The sequence below is a fragment of the Ailuropoda melanoleuca genome, chromosome 11 (assembly GCF_002007445.2).
Source record: "Ailuropoda melanoleuca isolate Jingjing chromosome 11, ASM200744v2, whole genome shotgun sequence".
Taxonomy (NCBI): Eukaryota; Metazoa; Chordata; class Mammalia; order Carnivora; family Ursidae; genus Ailuropoda; species Ailuropoda melanoleuca.
In genome coordinates, this window is record NC_048228.1 from 38932222 (window position 1) to 38955680 (window position 23459).

Below are 23459 nucleotides of genomic sequence, written 5' to 3' on the forward strand. Positions count from 1 at the left end.
GTGTTGTAGTTATTTATGTTACACTCAAACTTTATTTTCCCAAAGAAATTATCCTTATTTGATTCTTCAGCAATGCTACCTTAGTTCACAAGGATATGGTGAAGACACTTGCTGTGCACAAAAAGTCATATTCTTTCTGTAATATAGACTTCTTGCCAGAATGCAGCTGCTCAGAGAGGGACTACAGTCTCCAACCAATCTTGTCTCTAGATGAGTCCATGTGACCTATTCTTATCAGGGATAACGTCCTCTCATACCTGAGACTTGCCTTATTCACCATGTGTGGAAACCAGACTAGGTTCACAACGGAAGAGTAGAGAGGCATTTAAGCTGAGCTCTCACCAACATGCTCTAGGTTACAATGAAAATAGGCCACAATAAAAATCTCTTCTAGGTAACCATTCAAGATATTCTCTCACATTTGATTCCCAAATTGATAACTGAAATCATTTTCAATAGCATCAGGCTCCTAGTTCCATCTTGCTAAATCTAGTTACTCTCTGGCTACTCACTCCTACTTGGCTTCTTCCGTACCCGTGGATAGTGTTCTCCCTTTAGGACTCATATTTCTCTGTGTTCTGAATTCTCTGCCCTGTAAGAGAATGAAACCAATATTGGTATCTTTTTCTAAGAACAGCGTAAATGGGGAGGGACAGAGAATTTAAAAGCTTTGATATATGAAAATGATATTCTAGAATATACTGGCATTATTCCCAGAGAGCAGCATAAAGATCATTTTACAAGTTAACAATTAGAATCTAAAAGTTAGAAGAAATTAGTAATTAACTTCAGAGAGCCATTTCCTTTCTTAGACAGGAGAAACAAAGGGACGAGATGGTTTCTCAGATCCCAAAGTGCAGGATCAAATGCCAGTAGCTACAACCATAGTAGGCCTGTACAGAGGGAGCAGGAAACAATGAAAAGATAAGAGAGCTGAGTGAAAAGGGGCTACAAGTAAGTTTCAGATAACCCAGGTTTTGGATGTCTCTCACTTTATGGTGGCTAAAGAAGCTGGGTCTCTTCTTGGGTCACATCTCTTACTGGCAGCCATTGATCACTTTCTCACTCAAAACCTTCTGGTTTTCCCCTGAGGCTTAATTGGGGTCACTATCCTGAATTTTGGAAATACACAAACAAATCTGCCATCTATGTTATGGGTCAGTAGTAAACAATTCACTAGTTTATCTACCCCTAACTCCTCACAGCCATAATATAAGGGAAACTAGAGATACTGTAATCCATTTTCTTTATAAGATGCCATCACATGTTGATTCTCTTTTTTTTTTTTTTTTTTTTTTTTTTTTTTTTTTTTTTTGTGCTAGCATGGAGATCACCTAGTTTCCCTTAAAATCTTTCTTTTAATAATCTGGAGTCATTTTACACCATAGATTGCAATTCTCTTTAAACCATCAAAATAATAAAATTAGTCTTTTTATATGAAGGACTGGCTCCTGTATTGGAAAGATATCAAAACTTACTTTTAGTTTGAATATTAGAAATTATTGGGTAAACAGATATATAGCAAGAGTAATTGAGGAGTAGCCTTCAGGGTGTCTAGAAATTCTTTTGTTTTATTCTAAAAATTTCATCAGGGAAAAAATTATATTTTTTTCTTAAAGTAAACATTGTACAAAATAGTACAAATGCAGCACTTATAAAAGCATTCTTTAAAATTTTTCAGAAGCTACCATAACTCATCTAAAACTAGCTATGTGACATTTAAATCATATTATGCTAAAAAATTTTCAATAATTTAGCTTAAAGAGGATTGTTACCATGTAGACAAAACTATAATAATCTGACTGAATTTCATTTAAAGTGAATTTTCAATAATCCCATTATTTTTAACAGCTGAGGACACAACTTGATGTAGGAAGATCCTAGTTAGTAGAGCCCTTAGGCAATTGGTAGGAGAAACCACTGCTGTCTAGAATTCCCGCTCAATGCCAGCCTTAGGAAACCCACACAGACGGAGTTGCAACAAATAAGAGGTCACATTTTAAAAAAGAAAATCACAGAACATGAAGGAAATAAGCCACAATGTACGAAACAGCAGAAACTGACAAAGAACAAACCTAAAACCACAAAGACATCTGATACTGTTATATTTTGATACCGAATACAAAATAAGTGTGTTTACTATGTGAGAAGCAATTCTTTTTTAATTGAAACCACTGGAAGAAAGAAAAGTAGGTATTGAATCTACACTCCAGCTTAACCTAGGAGCTTTGACATTATTTGTTGAAAACTTAGAAATAATTCTACCTACACTGCAGAAAACTCAAATGGCTCAGGACTAATAAATCAGGAAATAAAGTCACAGAGAAACAAAGAGATGGAAAATAATGAGATATTATGAGACATAGAGAATCATGGTATAAGGCCCAATCAACCTCTAAGTGGAATTTCAAAAGAAGATATTGGAAACAATGTAAAAGCAGCATGGAAGAAATAATGCTGAAAAAAAAATGTTATTAAAAAAATAGAGGGAGTATAAAATCCCAAGCAGAATAAAATAAAAATCTACATCTAGATGCACTGTGCTGCAACCACACAGAATATCAAAAATAAAGATAAAATATTAAAACCATTCAGAGATAAAAGTGACATTAGCTCTAGGGAAATAGCAATTAGACCAAAATTGATTCCTCAACATCAGCAAAGCAATCAGAGAATATATAAATCCACAAATCAATAATCATAATAAACATAAGTACAATGACTTTCCAGTGAAAAGACTGGATATAAATGAAAGAAATAAACAAACAAGCAAATAAATCCAGCTATGTGTTATTTATAAGAAATACTTACAACCTAAGAACACAGGGAGTTTGAAATTAAAACTACAACCAAAAAAAGTTGATATACCTATATTACTGTAGCAGGGTTCTCCATAGAAAGAGAACCAATAGGATAGAGAGAGAAGTAGATAGATATACAAGATTTACTATGGAATGACTCATGTAGTTATGGAAGAAATCCTACGATGCGCTGTCTGCAAGCTGGAGAACCAGGAAAACCGGTAGCGTCATTCAGTCTGAGTGCAAAGGCCTGAGAACCAGAAGCTCTCAGAAACAGTAGATGAACTTCCCAGCTCAAGAAGAGAGAATAAGAATTCATCCTTCCTTTACCTTTTTGTTCCATTCTGGCTTCCAAAGGATTGAATGATAACCATTCATACCGGTGAGGGTAGAACTTCTTATCTGGGCTACCGAATCAAATGCTAATCTCTCCCAGAAACACCCTCACAGACATAGCCAGAAATAATGTTTTACCAGCTATCTGAACATCCTTTATCCCAGACTAGTTGACATATAAAAGTAACCATCACAATTACTATTAAAAATTACTATTAAAAAACTGACACCTGGGTGGCTCAGTCAGTTGAGCATCTGCCTTCGGCTCAGGTCATAATCCCAGGGTCCTGGGATCAAGTCCCCATTGAGTTCCTTGCTCAGTGGGGAGCTTGCTTCTCCCACTCCTTCTGCCTGCTGCTCCCACTGCTTATGCTCTCTCTCTTTCTCTCTCTCAAATAAATAAATAAAACCTTTAAAAAAAAAAACCTGACAGAGATATAAGAGAAAATAGACCTTAAGATTGAAATCCATGCCAAAGAATGAGTCTTTGTAACAGAAGTTTTAGCATCAGGCAAATCAAATCAAACAAATCCTTATGCACCTAATAAACTAGTTCAAAAACTGAAAAAATCAACCAATCCACTGTCATATGGGTATGTTTTATCATCCTTCACGCTTGATATATACGGACAGATATAGAACCCTGTACACAACAAATGCGGATTCCCACAGTATCTTCAAACTTATATTTGGAACATTTATAGAAAGTAGATATGAGAACAACAGCCACAAAAAGGTTTAAAATTTTTCAAATAACATATATAATACAAAACATGGGGAGGGGGATTCTTATAATCTATATTTTATATATAATACAAGTCATGTGAGAGAGTGATAGAAGTAAAACCTTGCAAAAGTACTTTGCAAGTAATTTGGCATTATCTGATAAATTTGAAGATAAACAGATCTCATGACTCAACAGTTCCCCTCCTAGATATACCTTTATTCATATGTACAGAAAACTTGTATAGAAATGTTTATAGTAGCATTATTTGTGAAATCAAGAAAATTAGAAAGGACCCAAGTATCAATTGACAAAAGAATCAATTGTGGTATAGATACACAATGGGCTACTATATAGTAGTGAAATGAATAACTCATAATTATAGCAATCCACATGTAGGAATATCAGAAACGTTATGTTGGGTGAATAAAGAAATGTCAGAAAAAATACATACAGTATGACAAATTTCATAAACATGCAAAATAAAGGATTATATTGTTTAAGGAGATACATATATGCAGAACTAGAAAAAATTAGAATACCAAATATAAATTCCAGGTAAAAAATTTTTAGGCCTGGAGGGTTAACAGGGGTTGTGATACAGGAAGTAAGTAGAAAGACCTTGATCACTCTGATGAATGCTCTATTTCTTAGGCTGGGTGTTGGTTTTTCTGGGGTTTGTTCTATTATTAATCTTTATGTTTCATACTTATCAAACATAGAATTTTATATACAAAATATTTCATAATTTTGATAGGACGAAATATATTCAACTGCCAATTAGCACATAAAAAGATGTTCAGTGTCATTAGTCATTAAGGAAATGCAAGCCCAAACTACAGTGGGATATCACTTCACACCTATTTAGATGACTATTATTAAATGAAAGAAAGAAGAAAGAAAGAAAGGAAGAAAGAAAGAAAGAAAGAAAGAAAGAAAGAAAGAAAGAAAGAGAAAGAAAGAAAGAAAGAAAGAAGAAAGAAAGAAAGAAAGAAAGAAAGAAAGAAAGAAAGAAAGAAAGAAAGAAAGAAAGAAAGAAAGAAAAGGGAGGGAGGGAGGGAGGAGAGAGGGAGAGAAGGAGAAAGAAAGGGAGGAAGGGAGGCAGAAAGAGCTAGTGTTGGTGAGGATGTGGAGACATTGGAACCTTTGTGCATTGCTGGTGGGAATGTAAAATGTTACAGCCACTGTGGAAAATAGTTTGGCAGTTCCTCAAAAAGTTAAGCAGAGAATTACCATATAATTCAGCCATTTAGCTCCTAGCTATATACCTAAAAGAATTGAAAAGAGGGACACACAGAGTTGTACACAAGGTTCATAGCAACATTTTTTACAATAGCCCAAAGGTAGAAACAACCTAAGTGTTCATGAACAGATGAATATATAAACAAAATGTGGTACATACATTACAATGGAATATTATTTAGTCATGAAAAGGAATAAATTTCTGATATATGCTGTAACACAGATGAACTTGAAAATATGCTAAGTGAAATAAGCCAGACAAAGACAAATATTGCATGATTCCACTTGCATGAGTTACCTAGAATAGAGAAATTCGTAGAGACAGAAAGAAGACAAAAAATTAATAGAAACTGAGGGAAGGAGGAAATGGGGAGTCATTGTTTAATGGGTACAGAGTTTGTTTCGAATAATGAAAAAGTTGTGGGCACAGATGGTGCTTATGGTTGCACAACATTGCAAATGTACTTAGTACCACTGAATTGTACGCTTAAAATTAGTTAAAACGGTAAATTTTATGTTATATATATTTAAACACAATAAAAGATTCTTCATAAAAAAGAATTATTCAGATCCAAAATTATTGACAAGGAACAATCTCCCAGACACATTATTATTAAGTTAAAAAAGCAAGATGCAGAATGGTATGTATAAACTATTCTACCACTTTCAAAGGAAAAAAGTAGAGGCTTTCTACATATATCTGCACGCACATGCACACAGATCTATGCAAAGAGATTTTCTAGAAAGACACCCAGAAACTGATACCTATGGTTTTCTATAAAGTGAGATATAGGGTGGAAGGGTGATTTACATTAGATTTTTAGTTTACTTACCACATTTATCACCTTATTAAAAATAATTGAGATTTTGGGGCGCCTGGGTGGCTCAGTCACTAAGCGTCTGCCTTCGGCCCAGGGTGTGATCCTGGCGTTCTGGGATCGAGCCCCACATCAGGCTCCTCTGCTGGGAGCCTGCTTCTTCCTCTCCCACTCCCCTGCTTGTGTCCCCTCTCTCGCTGGCTGTCACTCTGTCTGTCAAATAAATAAATAAAATCTTTAAAAAATAAAAAAATAAACAGGGATTTGAAATTAGAGACTTTTAGAGAATAGTAGGTATTTTAGAAAAAGTAAACTTTTAGAAATGCATATGAGTGATTGGATGGAGAAAGACCAGAGTTAACAATACCAGTTGAATGATTATTTTAATATTGCAAATATGTGAGTGACAGTTGGCATCTGAACAAAAACTCTGGCACTAGAAAGGAAATTGAGAAATATCTTAACTATTGATTAATTAGATATAAAGGATTAAGAAATGAAAATACAAAGATAACTTCAAATTTGGGGGTCTGTGACTCTGAAATTGATTGCCAATTCCTTAATTACCAGGTAATAATTACTTACTATGAATAATAAAGAAAATGTTCTGCGTCTATAGATTCATTCCTCAAACATTTATCAAGCACCTCTGCTGTGCTTCCAGGTGCTGGGCGAGCACTGGGGACCCAGAGATGAGCAAACACAGCTTCCGCTCTCAAGACACAGTTTTGTGGGGAAGACAAATGTGAATAGAAAATTACGGTGTAATAAAATAAACGCTGTGATATCCTCATAATCCATGTAGAAAGAACACAGTGTAAGGGGAACTCGACTTACCAGCGGGAATGATAAGAGCTTTCAAAGAGGAGGTATAATCTCAACAACAAAATCAACCTCTGAAGGGGTGATCTAGAACCACACTAGACAGGGACAGAAATATCAAGTAGAAGTGGGTTTGGCATTTTTCAGCAGTGATGCGAACTTCAGATGTCTGGAGAGCAGAGCCTAAGCAGGTAGAGCAGAGCCTAAGCGTAGAGAAACAGGAAGCCTCCCAGGTCCCTGAAACCAACATGTGCAAAATAACAACAGTTCATGAGTTACTCATAAAAACCTGCTGCTGCTCCTGCTGGCTGAACCATTAGGTTTTAGGCATTACGGTCCTAAGCATATCCACTTGTGATTTATAGTTTTGATTATTTTGTGCTCTATGCCTTGCCAGTTTCCTCCCTAAGTTATATATATATATATATATATATATATATATATATATTATATATATAATATAATATGTGATATAATAATATATCTTTTATATATATATAAATTCTAACTATATAAATTATATATATATATTTTTTCCTTCCCTGAGGCCTTAAACTCGTACTTGTTAAGGTGGGGCCATGGGGGAGGTGAATGATGAGTGAGAATAATAATGATTCTGTCTTTATGCTTCCAAGCAGGCTGAGGAAGAGGGAGATTTTGGAGAAGATGGTAGAGACTTTTCAAAAATACATCCCTGACGACCTGAAGACCTGTCATTCATAAGAGCTTAGTAAGAGCTGTTGGGGGCGTGCTTGTCCAGGCACCATGACTACAGAGGTGAGCATGACCAGGAAGTTCTCAGTCTCCTGCCTCAGTGACAAGATTACAGAATGGCATTACTCAAATAATGAAATCAATAGTAGGTGAGACATTAGTCAATGATTGAGGGAATTAACAGAGAGACATAGGAAAATATACTCCGTGGATGATCTGTGTGCAGTAAAGGCATTTTATCATACCTGACTTAAAAATGTTAATTTCCACAGTTCTCAGCCTTTCTTCCTCCCTCTCACCCCTTCTTTTCTTTCTCTGTGATGCAAACCCCATGCACTGACACACAATAGAAATCAACAAACGTATTTGTGATAAAGACCTAGTTGTTCCCAAGTACTGTCCACCTTATGGGTAATAAAAGTAAAAATAATATTAATAATGGATAATATTTGAGAACATACACTGTTCTAAGTGCTTATTATGGTTTGGCTTGGTTTTTATTCACTACAAACCTTCAAGATAGGTATCACTGTTACACCTATTTTTAGAGATGAGAAAACTGAGACACAAAGAGTTTGAATAAATTGCCCAAGGTCATACAGCTAGTAAGAGGCAGAGCTAAGATTTGAACCAGAACAGTCTGGCTCTGGGGCCTGAGCTGATAAACATGACACTATGAAACTCTCCGCTAACATCTGTTACTCTGAGCCATCCAATGAAACATGGGTATAACCTCAAGAACCTTATAATTTATTACAAGAAGTTTAATTGATAAACAAATTTGCAGTGATAGGATCATACAGGATCAATTACAATGGCCAATATATTTACCTCCTAGCTTGACCATGGAGATACTAGCTCTCAATATTCTTTCATAACTTTATAAATTAATTACCCCATCATACATAATCTCTGAAGTCAAGACTTTTTTTTATGAGAATCTTAGATATGCTATATTTTTATAGTTAGAATTAAAATATATTAGGTGTTTTTTAGAAATAGGACATGAAATTTGGAAATAAATAATTCACATGCATTTGCTTATAAGACACTATAAATTATATTATTTCTTATCAAATCATAACACTATAAACCCATAGAAAACTGACTTGAAAAATCTTAGCTCTCTTTATGCTTATCCTTTCTGCCACCACTGTCATTATTTTTGGTTAATGGTCCAAAGTGGTAATTTCCCTTAGAATTTTAAACTTGTGGAAATCTGAGAAATAAGCACATACATTTATGAATGATACACTTTATTTTTTTACACTTTTCTTCTCAGTATTTTTTTTTTCTAAAAAAGCCTTTATGCCTTTCTGTTAGCTTGTTAGACACTAAGGTCTTTCAGTGTTTCAAAAATGCCACATGTCACGACGACATTTTATAAATGGCACATTTACTCCAGTGCCTGCGTTTAGCAAAATACCTCTTAGTGCAGTTCATGATTCTTACCAATGCAGACCGGGAAAGGGATGCTGTCACCAAAAGTATTCATTATATTTCAAGAAGGGAATATTAAGTCAAAGGAAGCAGACCAATTTCATGACACTTTACACAAAGGAGAACGTCCTTGGAGATGGATGGCAGAGATTTGTAAAATGTATGGTATAATTAAAATTGTAACCATGGGTTCATGATTTTCTACAGATACCACACACTACATTAATTGACTAGGTGGAATTTCAAATTAACAAAGTACTATAATCAAAACGAGGAAGGTTATAATTAAATGTGCTTGTGGGTGAGGGTCACTGAGGAGACAAAACCAGATTCTGTTTGCTGCTGCTGTCCTTCGAATGATTAAAAGCGAAATTATGATGCAACAATTTAAACTAAAATATTGTCTTTAGTGATTTATTAGTTCAGAACCATAAAGGCATAAGGTGGGATGAACGCGGCTAAGAATGAAATGTATGAAGTTAAAACCACCCTTGAAAGGAAAAGGGCAGTGGAGAATTTTGTTATATATGTATAGTTTTTATATAGCTATACTACATATAAAATATAACATATTTATAAAATATGTTTACATTTGATATATTTATAAAATATACACTATATTTATATTAAAATATATAATATATATAATACTTAAAAATATGGGCTTTTTTGTTCTATGTATACCTAAATCCTAACCCACAGCCCCATTGGGAATATCAGTGAATGGAAAAATATAAGTGTTCATGAGGATAAATACTCTTCCTTCTGTCATTTCACATTTCTTTTGGCTTTTTTTCCTTCCCTTTTAGTAAGAGGAGAGTATGTTGGGAAAAAGCCAAAATGTTCAGAGCTATTCAAACTATTTAATAGCTTTACGGCTCCAAGTTGCAAGCAAATCTTCTGGAGAGCCCTCTGCTGGACTCACAATAAATATGCTGATTCAAAGGAAGTGACGAAAGCTTGCCTACTTTGCCAGAAGTGTTTGTGTGGAAAACAAAGAAGGCGAAGGAGGTGGAGAGTGAAATAGTATTCTCTATTCCAAGACTACACATAGTTGGCTCTTGAACAACATGAGGGTTAGGGGCACCACACTGCTCTTCCTAATCAAAACTCCACATATGGGGCACCTGGGTGGCTCCGTCGGTTGAGCGTCCAACTCTTGGTTTCAGCTCAGGTCATGACCTCACAGTTATGGTATCGAGACCTGCATCAGGCTCTGTGCTCAGTGTGGAGTCTGCTTCAGATTCTCTCTTCTTCTCCATCTCATTCTCTCTCTCTCTCTCAAATAAATAAATATTTTTTTAAATCCACATATAACTTTTGACTCTCCGAAAACTTAACTACTAATAGCATACTGTTGACTCGAAGCATCACCAATAACATACACAGTCAATTAATACATATTTTGTATGCTATATGTATCATACACTGTATTCTTACAATAAAGGAAGCTAGAGAAAAGAAAATGTTATTAAGGAAAGTGTAAGGGGGGCGCTAGAGTTGCTCAGTTAAGCATCTGACTCTTGATTTTGGCTCAGGTCATGATCTCAGGGCTATGGAATCAAGCCCTGCACTGGGCTCCACACTTGGCAGGGAATCTGCTTAAGATCCTCTCTCTCCCCCTCCTTTTACCCCCCCAACCCCAACCCCAACTCACTCACTCATTCTTTCTAAAATAAATAAATAAATCTCAGGATATCTGGGTGGCTCAGTCAGTTAACCATCTGCCTTTGGCTCAGGTCATGATCCCAGGGGCCTGGGACTGGAGCCCCACATCGGGCTCCCTGCTCAGCGGGGAGTCTGCTTCTCCCTCTGACTGCAACTCCCCCTGCTTGTGTGCACTCTCTATCTCTCTCTCTCTGACAAATAAATAAATAAAACCAAAAAAAAAAAAAAAGGAAAAAAAGAAAAAATAATAATAAAAAAATTAATCCTAAAAAAAAGCAAAAGGAAAATGCATTTAGAGTACTATACTGTATTTATCAAAAATATCTGCATATAAATGGACCTATGCAGTTTAAACTCATGTTGTTCAGGGGTGAACTGTAGCTACATTTGTAAGTCCTAGAGAGAAGACTTTCTTTCTTTATAGCTTCCTCCTTTCCTAAAAACAACTTGAATGCATTTTAAATGTCTTCCTCTTAATTCAGCGCTTTTCGCAATTGCTTTATATTTTTTTGCCTCTCTCATCCACTAGGATGTAAATTACATGAAGGTTCGAATGATCGCATCTTGTTCACCATAGAACTGGATGTAGAGAGCAAATGCTTGTATCAGAAGACTGTAACACTTCATGTCCATTCAGCCTCCCCTACATTCCAGCCACAGGGTTCAATTGGCTTCCCCATCTGCAATTTGTCAAGGCCTCACATTGGCCAGTTCCATACACCTTCCTCGCCCAGGGCTTCTCTGCACCAAGGTCCCACTGGGCCTCCATCTTAAGGGAAACTCTTTGATGTATTAGACAAACCCTCACAAGAGGTAGAACGAAAATGCTGCATGCAGTGGACTGTACTGAAGGCTTTTATGCAGCACTTTTTTTTCCTTTCAGTTCTACCTCTTATTCCAGCCCCTGTTCTTCAAGAAACCAAATTCATGAGGGTTTAACTTGCCGGTACTCACCTTGGTCAGTACTACGTATTTCTCCACTCCTGCGTTAGGGCCATTTTACTGCTATAGTATGAGTTTCCCAGGTGAACCCACACAGACAGAGAGGAAGCCACTGATCCATAAGTCAGAAGTGTGAGTTATTTAAACTTGTGGGGTTACTGTTGGCCAATGGAAGGCAGAATTCCTAGATAAATGTTTCTTTCATCCCTGGAATGCAGAGTCCTGAGAAACATACATAGGTTCCTCAAATGATTCCAGAGGATTAAGCATTGGTTACTAGCAATGATGGCCACCTTGATAATGCTCTCTTATTTTACTCCACTAATTCCTCATTTCTGCTTTCTAGCTGGGGTCACTTCTAAATAAATTACTGAATGCATACTTTCATCTCAGATTCTGATTTGGGGTCACCCCAGGCTAGAAAAGAGATCAATATATATTCTTCGAATAAACAAACTAGTAAACAATAAGTGAATATTGGTGATTCTCTAACCTTCCTGTTCAGTTCATTTTTCTTCTTTTTTACTTTCTATTCTCAACCCTAAGCACCAAGGCTATAACTAATCTCCATTCTGACTTTTAGCTCTCACCAGGTTCAGAAATTCCCGAACTATGCATGTGTCCACGTGTGTATCAGCATATAGTGAATGTTGCAATGCTGCATAGTATTCCCAACTCTTTTTCTAACCTTGAATGCTCCATAAACACTTCACACTCAATATATCTAAAGAAGAAATCAGTATCTTTCTCTTGAAATCTACTCATTTTGCTGGGTTTCCATCCATTCAAATCCATAAGTCAGAGAAGTTTGAATCTTTCTCAATTCTGATCCATCACTATCCGTATCTAATTAGTTACAAAGTCCTATATATTAAGGTAATGAAGAGATCCATTCTATCTCTTAAATACAATGTAAATTTCTCCCCAATTAAGACTTCTACTACTACTTCTTTAAATTGAATGCTGATACTGCTGTGACATCGTAACTAGTTTCTTGAATTCCATTCTCACGCCTGTATCCTGAAGATGTAGTGATTTTCTCAAAATTCTTATAATTTCCTTGTTTTAATTTCTTAGTGGTATCTTCATGGTCTTTAGCTTAAAACTGAAATTTCTTAACAAAGTTTGTAAGGTCCTTTATCATATAGATCCTGCCTACTTCTCTCATTCTTTATCTTATTGTCCCTCCACATACACTTTGTATTGATCAGACAAAGCTCTCACACAGCCATGTTCTTTTCTACCTGTCTTTGTACATCAGGTGTGCTTTTTCTATAACATCCTTTTTTCTCTTGTTCACCCATTTGACTATTGTTATTCAAGAAATAATTCAAGTCTTACTTCTTAAAACCTTCACCAATTTCCCTCACAGCTCCTCAATCCCAAGGCTTATTGGATATTATTCTTTATCATACTCTTTTTTTTAGTTATTTACCATTCAATGTCTCCTTCTCTAATAGCATTATTACAAAGTATATTAGCTATTCATTTTCTTAATTTTCTTTCACATGACTTGCATCTTTAGGTTAGGAACTTATCAACTTTATATTTTTGAGATACATCAGAGTGTCTGAATATAATTACTGCTCAATTGATGCCTGTCAAATAACAAAATCAATATCAACAGAAGCTATTCACTGTGTAATAACATTTTCAAAAGTTTACTCTAAGAAAGACATTTTTCCCACCATTTTCTAGAAAAGCAAAATGACATTTAGAGAGAGCGAGATGCTCCCTCAAGTATACAGCTAGGAAATAGCAAATAGCAGAATTTTGTAAAGCTTTGTCTACATCAGTACAAGGCCCATATGCTTACTCGATGTCACATCATCCCCCAAGGCCCAAATCAACTATGTATGGAGAGGAAAGAATCAGTATTATGAGAGGTAACTGAGGAAAAAAGAAAATCCAAGTCAGGCTGCCACAAATCTCTTTATTTCTATTCATAATTTTGTTATTACTTTCCTGCTGGTTTGTATTATTTTGACAAGAGAGGAGACTTCTGCCTCTTTTAATAAGCGACATTAAAAGCAGATCTTCCACTGACAAAACCCAAAAATTCAAGCCTTACTTTGCCTTGGTTATTTTTTCCAAACTTTGGATGATCAATAAATGGCTTCACTTGAAACTACTTCCTTTAAATATCCACTACTCTTCATATTTGACAAATCACAAAGAAATGAACCAAACAATTTTGTTAAACATCAAAGAAAACAGAATCTCATACAAATAAAAACAAAGACACCTTTTTTCATGTTAGAATAGATCTCCTTTGCTCGTCAAGCTGGTCAATGTAAGTAACAAGAATAGCTTGTGTTTTTTTCTATTATTTTCTTTTAGAGCAAGAATTTTGTTATGGGTCAAAAGTAGTATTTGTTTCTGACACTCTTTTGTCTCCATGTTTTCTAGATATACAGATATTTAAAGCCCTTTGTTGGGCCATGCAAACAGTGGAAACATTCACCAAAAGAAAATGAAAAGGAATAATGTGACATTTATTTCCCTACTCTAAGGATTTGCTTGAAACCATACTGTGGGGGGGGGGGGAGTCTTAATATATGTTAAATTCTAGATGAAGATATGCATTCTGAAATATTCAAGGGTGAAGTGTACTGATATAGTAGATTACCTTGAAGGCATCAAAAAAATATTTCCTATGTTTAGGGAGGATGAATAAGAAGATGGTTGGATATTTGATAAATAACTATAGCAAAACTGATTATAGAATCTAGATTATGGGTAGCCACTGAATAGTTATTTTAATTTCTTCTGTATTTTGAATAAAATTCATAATAAAATGTGAAAAATCAATGAAAAAATATAATTGATCTTATGCACAATCTCTGGACTTAAGTCAATTTTCAGATCCAGAATTCATTGACTAAAAGAAAATTCTGGGATCATGTGAGGAAACTCATGCAAAACTATGACAAGTATATTCACTAGTAATTTCCCCCATCCTTCCCTAAAGGTACTTATAACCATTTACTTGGTTAACCATACATTGAGAAAGAGAGAATTTCTCCAAATCTTTTGAAAATGTTAGTATACACTGATATGTTGGCATCGATATTTGGAGGTCTAAAGTGCCATTATCATCTCTCCAACAGAACATGTAAGATTGTTATCTAGGTAATAAATGTTGTCTTAGAGTTGGTTCAGTTCACAGTTGTAGTCACACCCAATAGTTCTCGTTCCCTAAAAGTACAATTGTATTAGATTAAGGTGGTAATTGGTAGAAGCCCTACATAGTTCCTTGAACTGTGACTTAAGAGAAAAACTAGAGGAAAAGGCCAAGTGGAACCTCCCGAAAATGCCCCTCTATCTCTGGCTAAGGTAGTAAATACGGTAAGTCAAAAACAATAACATATTACCAAATGAATCAAAGAGATCAGTGCCACACCTAAGGTATAAACTCTGTTGGGGTATTGGCCTCCATCATTTCCCACTTAATTCAAAAGTCTGGCCCCTACGAAGTTTAAATAAATCCAGGATATTGCCCAAGTAGAAATCCAAATTTCAGCTTCTGTGTCAGATATGGCATCTATGCTAGAGCAAATTAACACAGCTCCAGCACATGTTATGTAGCCACTGATCTGATGATCGCATTCTTGTCCATCCTTACCAGTAAGAAGGATCAGAAACAGTTTACATTTAGGGGCGCCTGGGTGGCACAGCGGTTAAGCGCCTGCCTTCAGCTCAGGGCGTGATCCCGGCGTTATGGGATCGAGCCCCACATCAGGCTCCTCCGCTATGAGCCTGCTTCTTCCTCTCCCACTCCCCCTGCTTGTGTTCCCTCTCTCGCTGGCTGTCTCTATCTCTGTCGAATAAATAAATAAAATCTTTAAAAAAAAAAAAAAAGAAAGAAACAGTTTACATTTAACAGAATGGACAATATGCACATATTACCTTACTCCAATATTATTGGAATTTTCCTGGTCTTTTCCAAATTAGAGTCCAGAGTCACTTGAGCAAATAAACATTCCACAGAATATCACATCAGCTACTATATCTACGACATTGTGTTAATTTGGTTAGATGTGAATTGGCGCCTTAGATAAGACAAATGTACTGGAGAGGCTGACTAGCACAACCTACAAAGACTCAAGGTCCTGCCTCCTTAGCAAAGTTTTCAATCATCCAGTAATCTGTGGCATGCTGTGTTATTCCCTCAATGTAAAAGAGCATATTTGTATCCCAGACCTTCCAGCACAAGAAAAACATACAATGTCTGGTTCACATTTTCAGGTTCTGAAAACAGCAGGTTCTGAAAATAGAGGAACAGTACTCTGACCTATTTATTGAATGACAAAGAAGACTGCTAGCTTTGACAGGAGCCCAGAAGAGGAAAGAACTCTCAGTATGTTCAGGGTGTGATTCAAGTAGATCTGGCCCTTGAGATATCCAGGATAAGAAAAGAATACATGTGGAGTTTATAGTAAAATCAAATAACAGAAAATTCTGAGGGCTCTGAAGAAGTGCTATCTAGAGCACAGAAAGGATAGTCTCTTTCAAAAATGGTGTTGGAAAAACCAGATAGCTACAAAATAATGAAATTGGGCCCCTGACTCACACCATAGATAAAAACCCACTCAAAATAAAGACTTAAAATATAAGGCCTGAAATCATGAAACTACTAGAAGAAACGAGCAAAAAGTATCATGGCATTGGTCCCAGCAATGGTTTCATAAAAGTAGATGAGTTGGGCTACCTCAAACTAAAAATCTTCTGCACAGCAAAGGAAACAACTGACAAAATGAAAAGGCAACCTATGGGTTGGGAGAAAATACCTTCAAACTACATATCTGATAAAAGATCAGTATCTATAATATAAAAGAATTTCTACAACCCAACAGCAAAAGCCAAATAACCCAATTTAAAAATGGGCAAAGGATTTTAATAGACATTCCTTCAAAGAAGACATACAAATGGCCAACAGGTATATGAAAGGACACTCAACATCATTAATCATCAGGGAAATGCAAATCAAAACCACAGTGAACTATTATTTCACATCTGTGAAGAGGACTATTATAAACACAAACAAACACACACAATAAGTGTTGGAGAGGATGTGGAGAGATTGGAACCATTGTAGACTGTTGGTGGAAATGCAAATTCATGCAGACACTATGAAAAAAATTATGGATGTTCCTCAAAAATTAAAAATAGAACTACCATAAGATCCAACAATCCCACTTTGGGGTATTTATTCAAAAGAATTGAAATCAAGACTTCAAAGCAATATTAGCACTCATATGTTCATTGCTGCATCACAATAGCCAAGATGTGAAAACAACTTAAGTGTCCTTCAACAGATGATTGGATAAAGAAAATGTGGTATATAAGTACAATGGGATACTGCTCAGTCTTTTAAAAAGAAGGAAATTCTGCAATATCTGACAACGTGGATGAATCTTGAGGATACTATGCTAAGTGAAATAAGTCAGTCACAGAAAGACAAATACTGCATAATTCCACTTATGTGAATATATCTAAAATACTCACATTCATAGAATCACAATGAGTGGAATGGCGGTTATGAGGGGCTGGGAGAGAAGTGGAGGAGAAATTGGTAGTTCTAATCAGTGAGTATAAGCTTTCAGTTAAGTGAGATGAATAAGCTCTAGATATCTACTTTACAACATTGTACTTATAGTCAACAATAATGTATCGTATACTTAAAATTTTAAGAGGGTAGATTCATGTTAAGTATTCTTACACAGTAAAATAAAATTTTTAAAAAATTATCAGATAAATGGCTATTAAATGGGTTTAATCCTAGATTTGCTTAATTTCAAATTCTACGCCCTTTCCACTAAAAATACTCCTCCCATGAAAGCTATTTTGACTGCAGAACACTCTATTCTTACCAATGTCTGTGATCTCTCTGAAGAAAGAATATGTTCACAGAGATGCCTAGGTAGGATATGTGAATCTAAGAAAATGTTGAAAGAGATAACATGAATTTGGTCATGTGTTTATCCCACTATCTTCAAGATATGGAAATAGATCGAGTGTACAACGGTTTTCCATTCCCTAGGGAAGATTTATACTATTGTTTTGCTTTGTGTTTTAATTTTATGATATGGAAGTATTTTGTCAAGTCTTAACGATTCCTAGACATGTTTTCCTTTAAAACAAATTTCATAATTTTTTATTTACTATGAAATCATTAAGCCTATAATTTTGTTTACTCAGCATCTTGAAAGCAGGAAGTGGTGCCCTAGACAAAGGAAATGAGTGCTCTAGTCACTAAATGTTACATATGTTACTATAAATGAAGAATTACCTTCACTCAGCACCTTAGTGACAGAGATACCTTATAAACAAAACCTCCCAGCTGGTGTTTTCTATGAATTCTCTAATTTGGCCCTGAACTACATCTTAACACTTTCACTGACACAAGTTGAATCTTATTTCATTGATGATCCACTTGATTATCCTCAACTGATAGGGATATAATTCTTCCCAAAGTATCAGTGTTCAGCAACTAGAGGTAATCAAGTACAATTCATGTCTCAAGTACAAAGTGGGAATGATTAAAATGAAACAAATCAGAAACATTAACCAATAAGGCTATATATTTCCAGCCATCAACTGAGATTTTCAGTATGTATCCAACTCAATGGAAAAGTAGAATAAAAAATTTTATTATATAATTTTTATTATTGAAAAGTATTGAAATACTGTGATTGGTAAGATCAAAGAAGTAAATGACAGAGATACCTCATAACCAGTGAATGGGACTGAACTATAAAGAAAAATCACAGTATGTTAACAAACACATTAAAAAATATTCAAATGCAAAGCTTACATTCACTCTTAATTGATGTGTAAGCACAGATAAAATCATGGGCAAAGTCTAACTCATCAAAATGATTGGTGTTGTGGAATTTCCATTACCAAAAATGACAGAAAATCAGAGGACACCAGGAGTGAAGTGTTGGCTTTGCCACATAATCATTAGCTATATGATCTTGGTTATAGCTCAACCTCTCTGAGGGTCAGAGTTTTTAATCTCTAAACAAGGATAGAGTACTTATCTCTCAGGGATTTTTAAGGATTAAAGATCATCCATAAATCTATTGTGACAGAGTTAATACAGTTACATTTCACCCTAGCATATAGCTAAATTCTATTTTCCAACCTCGCCTACAGTTGGGTAGGGCCATAGGATTAAATTCTGAGCAATGGGGTGTTGGTGGAAATGATGTATGCCATTTCCAATAGAGGCTTCTAAAATGTCCCCTACAATCCAAGCTCTGTCTCTCATGCACTGGCTAGATGACTTCAGGATATTGAAGAACATGGAGTATTTATCAGACTTGGCCCCTAAATTACCATACTCCCAGAAGACCCTCATTAGACAATGAAGTGAACATAAATTAAATATGACTATGGCTGCAGTTGTACAGAAATTAGCTAATGGTGACAAATACTATAAGGATGCTGTGTTGTTCTTTCTTTTTCCATTATTAACTAGTAGCTTCTGAGGAATACATAAAGTTAAAGGGAAATCAATCTGACAACACAAGTGCCATTTGATCTGATTTAATTATTTTATCTATTTAACAAGATTTATTGAACCCATATGTGCTAAGAATAGTTCTAGAAACTAGGAATAGAATGGTAAATTCAATTCAAGTCCATGCTCTTATATAGCAAATATTCTAGTGAGTGAAACAAGCAAATTTATACACACACACACACACACACACACACATATTATATATAATGTATACATATTGTATACAAGTTATATGAAGAAAAATATAATAGGATAAGAGAATATGATGGGGGACTATTTTAAACAAAGGGTTCTGGGACATTTCTTTGGGAAGTGAACTGAAGCACAAATGTAGAGAATAAACCACTCCAAGCAGAAGAAATTGCAAATGCAAAGGCCTGGATAGAAACACGCTTGGAAAGTTTGAGAAATATCAGGGAGGTCAGAGTAACTACAGGCCAGAGAGCAAGAGCTAGAATGGTAGGAAATGAGGCCACAGACTCACTGATCATTTGCATATATATAATTTATAGCATGTATATTTAAAATCTATATAATGCATATATTTATAATATAATTATTATACAGAGCGGTAGTTCCATTTATAATACATATATCTGATATCCTCCCAGATGATGTAGCAACGGGCCATAACAAGGACTTTGGGTTTTATCTGAAACCTGATGGGACGATGGAAGAGTTGAGACAGGAAATAATACAGCTTATCATTTTTAAAAGTAACTAGCCACTTTGACTACTGTGCAGAGAACAGACTACAGAGGGCAAGAGTGAGACCAAGAAGAACCGTCAGGAGGCTATTGGGATAATCCACATAAGAAGTAGGGCTGCCTGCTAGTAGTGTGTGGGGAGTAGGGGTGGTGTGAAGTGGAAGGTTTGTAACACATTGTAAAGGTGCAGTGCAAAACTCCTGGTGTGTTGAGAGAATATAAAAAAAGAATCATGACCTCCAAAGTGTGATCTGAGAAACCGAGTCAAGGCTGGTGCCATCTGTGGAGAAAGAACATACCATTAAAGTGACCACTTGGGAGTAGTCACAGGAAAGAAGAGTTTGGGACATATTAAGTCTTAGATTCTTCAAGTTATACCAGTAAAATGTCCATCGTTTACTCTTACATCCCAATTGTCTTGATTAAGAAAACAAAGGATGTTTGAAAAAATTAGGCGGCTCCACACCAAACACCTTCCCCCAGCAGTACTACAGGCATCCAGGAGAAGGCCTACCTTTACCACTGAAGCAACTTTGAAGGAGGCCAGGGTGCGAGTTCTTATATTGGACACCTCCTATACCCTACCTCACCTCCTCTCAGCCCAACTTACATTCCAACCTCTGCTCCTGCAACCAGCTTTGTGTACTGTGACCTGACAGCTGTCAGCACCTCTCTTTACTGGCTGGCTGGATTGCCCTGGGCTTCCCTGAGGCCTCAGTGAGGGACTGATATAAATGGATCTGGATGTATAGAGAAGCTAACACTCCACGGGGCAATCCACAAGCAAAACAGGATGAGAAGTAGTAAATATTCCATCCTTCCATCCTGCAGGTGGGCAATTTTGAGGTTCTTTCTAACAGTTCCTCAGAACTCTGTGGCAGAAGCAAACTCCAAGAACCAATGTCAGTAATGTATGTATACTGTACTTTCACACTGGCCTTTTTTCTTTCTCTGTTGTACTATCTCCAGTCCCTTAGACTTTTTCCCTGGGATCGTTTTCCAACTAAACCATCTCATGTGAATAAAAAGCAAATCTTCCAGATGGGGCGCTGGAATGAGATCGCTCACTCATGCCATACATATAGGATGAAAGCCTCAGGATACAATAATTTGTTTCGTTAACACTCTGCTATTATGTCTTTTTTAGGAGTTGTCAGATATCACCCTACAAACTTTGCGATGGGCTGAACTTAATGAGTGTAATTCTGTATTGCAAACTAGGAACAGAGTCAAGCAGCTCTTAGACTCTCCCTCGCATCTTCCTGGCCACTCACCTTTCACTCCAGCCATTCGGGGGCAGCCAGCACTGAGTGGATACAACCTGACAGCACCTTGCCCCAGAGATACCTCCCACCTCTTGCTTTTTCACTCAGTCCTCTCTAACACAACCTTGAGGGATTCCATAGAGTAACAGTCTGAGACTTCAAATAATCAGATCTGCCAGATTCTGTGTGAATTAGAATCAGGAATTGCTAAATGGTGTCTCGAGGCTCATTCCTTGTTAATCAAGGAATTGAGTTAGAAATGCAATTTGATGTTGATCCTCAATAATGTCAGCACCCAGGTGATTTTTTAGCAATAATTTCAGATGATCAGAGGTTATTTCAGTTAATACTAGTGTTTTCCATATTTTGAGCCAATGATGGAATGGGAAGTGTTATTTAAAGGAATACAGTTTGGGGCGCCTGGCTGGTCAGTCAGAAGACCACACAGCTCTTGATTCTGGGGTTGTGCACGTTGGGTGTAGAGATTACTTACTTACTTACTTACTTACTTACTTACTTACATAATCCATCCATCCATCCATCCATCCATCCATCCATACATACATACTAAAGGAATATAACTTAGCTAAAGACCATTATGGTTTGCATATATAAATACTACTAGTTCTAAGTAGATGTAGATAATATCTAGAGTAATCACATACAAACTGATCTAAAAGAGTATCTGTATTCAGACTAGTGTTTGATTAGTATGTATTTTCTCAAAAAGTGGGTACTAAGTCTGCAACTATTATCACAGAGAAATGGTGCATGGATTTTTTTTTTTTATGTTAAGAAGGAGTCATAATGCTTGGAAATATCAAGAGCTATTGTGCTAGAGGATGGAGTTTGCCAGAAATGTTACTCATGAATAATGTAAGAAGTACAAATTAAAAATAACAGGCTAATTCTCCCTGTTAAAAATAATGTAACAGACTTACTTGCACTTCCTTTTCTTAGAGGATTTACTTTAGAAAATTTATAATCGTATATGCTTTCCCCTCTCTTTGAAATGTGTATAAATCTGGAAAATAGACAGGGCTTTTGCCAGCTTTACAACCTTAGGATGTCTTTCTCAAGGATCTAAGAACATCACCCAATTTCTGTGGGAGGGTCGGAGTCTAACCTCAGTGGCCTTGCACCAAGTTGCAAAACCACCTCCTACCATAAAGACATGAGAAGTGTATTTTTCCTCTGGAATAAAGCCAATTAGCTACCACAGTAAGATCACCCCAATTATGAGATGAATCTAGAATTAACTGTGTGATAAATGGTGCTGCCCAGTCCTCTATGCCGAGGATTAGTTATTGTTTATCTTGAGAATGTGTATGTAATGGGTTGTATCTGCTTAACTCTATAAAAGGGTGAGATTTCTGTCTTCGCAATCTCTCAGCGGGTTGCCTGTGACGTGCATCATATTTTCATGTTTCCTCCATAATACAACTGTTGTCTTTGCTACCTCTGTGGAAAGGTTGTACAGGCTGGGAGATCTTATTTTTAATTACATTTTCCCAATAGCAAGGAGGAAAATTCTCTATCAATGAACCCAATATTTATCAGGCCAGCACTGAAATGAGCAATAGAACAGTTTCCATTACAGAATTTCTACCCTTGCTCCCTCGTCTCTGAGGTGTCTTAAACAAACTTGAACCCTATAATCACCGTTCACGTGTGTAATGGGTAGCTCTGTGTTGCTTGTGGACCTTCAACCCCCTCTCTTGATTATAGTGAAGCTGTTAAAAACAGTTCCTCACATGATTACTCTTTCATTTTTCTGTTGTCTGACCTTTCCTGGCTATTGTCAGCTCTTCAGGCTTACCCCAGGCTTCATTCAGTCTGAGCATTCATTCTAAGCAGCGAAACTCAGCTCCTTGTTGTCCCTTCTCGTTATCTTTTTCTACAGTCCCAAATTACAGCCATGGGTCAGAAATTCTCATCCTCAGGCTTCAGAATTCACTTCATTTCAAATAGCTTTTCCTTTACTCCAATTTCCGATTAAGAATAACTTGCACATAAAGAGAGATGTTGTATGCTTGTATTAGCATTTTCCTTCCAAGAAAGGTAGAAGAAGGTCCAAGGTAATTCCATTATGCCTGGGGCAATCTTTTTTTTATCAACAAGTCAGGACTACATTTCAATTGGCAATTATCAGTGCATCAGCTGACTTAGGCTCTTGAGTTCTAGCATCCTGTTTCCACACTGTCACCAGTACTGTGATATCCCAGGCGTGAAATGTCAGTATCACTGATAGAAGGATCTTACAGCGCGCACGGTATGGTAGGTGATGTTCATTAGCGATGACCCTGTACTTATTTCCCAAATGTGATTCCCAGACAAAAGTAACACCCGGGACATCAGCTTGTTTAATTGGACTGTTCTGTTAGGCAGTGACTCAATCACAAAAGGAAGAAATAACATGTGCTCTTTCAGAATTCACTGACGTCTCAGT